Source organism: Octopus bimaculoides, chromosome 24 (assembly GCF_001194135.2).
Source record: "Octopus bimaculoides isolate UCB-OBI-ISO-001 chromosome 24, ASM119413v2, whole genome shotgun sequence".
In the NCBI taxonomy this organism is placed as follows: domain Eukaryota; kingdom Metazoa; phylum Mollusca; class Cephalopoda; order Octopoda; family Octopodidae; genus Octopus; species Octopus bimaculoides.
In genome coordinates, this window is record NC_069004.1 from 28,352,722 (window position 1) to 28,354,880 (window position 2,159).

The following is a 2,159-nucleotide window of genomic DNA, read 5'->3' on the forward strand; positions in this document are numbered from 1 at the left end:
TATATATATATATATATATATATATATATATATATATGAGCACGCAAAGAGCGATCATATATATGTGTATGTATGTATATAGCTTAAAAGTTGTGGATAGCGGAAAAAAAAAGTAGTGCTATGGGAACATGGATTTGCAGTATTGCGTTACGGTTTCTTAACCAGCTCTGAGTTCAAATTCCATCGAGGTTAACTGTACCTTAGGTCTTCCCAGGTGAATAAAATAAAATATCAGTCAACAGTCTGGAGCTGAGTGATAAAAAAAAAATGACTTAAGTTTAAAGAATATACTTTAAAACATGCATCATAGTCCTTGCTTGGCCAAATCTATTGTTTTCTGGTTCAATTCCCAGTTGTAGCTATATCGCTTTGGAGTCTTGACGGTTTCTCTGGAAAAAAAGCATGGCGCTTAACATTTTTTTTCTTTTTTGTTCCATTTCCCAAAAAAGAAAGGAAAAAAAACGCGTGAATTTTTTTCTTTTAAATAAACAAACAGAATAAAATAGTTTTAATGGTGAATAAACTTCGACTATATTCTTAGAAAACTAAAACGAATACCTACATACATGCATACTAAAAGCAACTATAATAATAATAATAATAATAATAATAGTAAAGTCACTCGTCACTCCCCCCTGCCCCTCCACACTGATCAAAACAAAATAAATCTATTTCCAGAGCTAGCTCGGTCCATAAATCACAACAGCCCTTCCCTCCTCTTCGTCCTCCTCTTCTTCTTCTCCCAGATGACTGTAACTTTGTCAACTTAAATCTACATCGTCTTTCGCTCCTGCTCCTCCTCCTCTTCCTCCTACTCCGTTGATGCTGTTAAACGGATGATGTTTGAACACCTGTAATGTTGGAGGAAAAAATAATATAAAAATCTTTTAAAAATTCCTTGCTCTCTCTCTCTCTCTCTATTTCTTCTATGTCACTTTCTATCTATCTATCTTTACTGGTAGATAGATTAATATAACTGTATATATGTGTATGTATATATAAAAGTGTTTGTGTGTGTGTGAGTGCATGTGTGTATATATAAATATGTGTATATATAGATATGTATATGTGTGTACGTGTGTATATGTATATATGTGTGTATGTATATATGTGTGTATATATATATATTATGTATATATGTGTGTATATATATATATATTGTGTATATAGGTGTATATATGTATGTATTATGTGTGTGTATATATGTATGTATTATATGTGTAAATATGTATTATAAGTGTATATATGTGTATATGCATGCCTGTGTATGTGTGTGTGTGTGTGAGTATAATTACTTGCTCATTCTCATATGCAAAAATGGGTCGTGTGTGTGTGTGTGTGTGTGTTTACAGAAAAGAAATTAAAACTAACATCTTTTTTCATCTTATTCTTCTTGTTATTCATGTTGGTGTTTCGTTCCCTCCTTCCCTCTCTCTCGCTCCCTACTCTCCCCCCCCTCTCTCTGGAGTTGCTAAGACAAGGGTTATTCTAATAAGCTGACGTTGTATTGTTTTTATTTCATTTTTATTTCATTTTTTTTTTTTTTTTTTTTTTTTTTTTTTTTTTTTTGCGCTTGAAAGACATTATTACCTTCTGCTCCCTGGTTCGATATGGAGGAATGATTGAGTAGAGACGAAGTGGTTGCGGCCTGGGGAGACCCAAGTGATAGAACATGCCAACAGTGGAGGAGGCTACTGGGGGAGGGGGGGGAGGAAAGCTTTTTTCGACTCTGTGTGTGTGTGTGTGTGTGTGTATCTCTCTCTCTATATATATTTATATGTATAAATGTATGTGTATATGGATGCACATATGTATATATGTGTGTGTGTATATATGTGTGTACGTGTATATATGTATATATATATATATGCATGTGTATATATATATATATATGTATACGTGTATATATATATATATATAATGAAAAAATAACGAAAAAGTGTATATATGTGTATATATATATGTATACATGTGTATATATGTATATATATATGTATACATGTGATACATGCATATGTATACATGTGTATATATATATGTATACGTGTGTGTATATATATATATATATATATATATATATTACGTTTGGCGATAAAAACAGGAAAATAGAGTGTGTATGTATATATATGTATGTGTATGATATTTTAATAATTGGCAGA

General features: G+C 31.4%; 2 protein-coding genes across 10 annotated transcripts in view; one reads left to right on the top strand and one right to left on the bottom strand.

Annotated features, from left to right (window-relative positions):
• Positions 1 to 2,159, top strand: part of LOC106882187 (alpha-(1,6)-fucosyltransferase) — an 881,702-nt gene that overhangs the window by 868,577 nt on the left and 10,966 nt on the right. The gene's annotated exons all lie outside the window — the stretch shown is intronic.
• LOC106883065 (DNA-directed primase/polymerase protein) overlaps positions 664 to 2,159 on the bottom strand; it is an 86,121-nt gene continuing 84,625 nt past the window's right edge. Inside the window, exon 12 of the mRNA XM_052976371.1 lies at positions 664 to 851. The gene's annotated coding sequence lies outside the window, so the exon portion shown is untranslated. The remainder of the gene's footprint in view (positions 852 to 2,159) is intronic.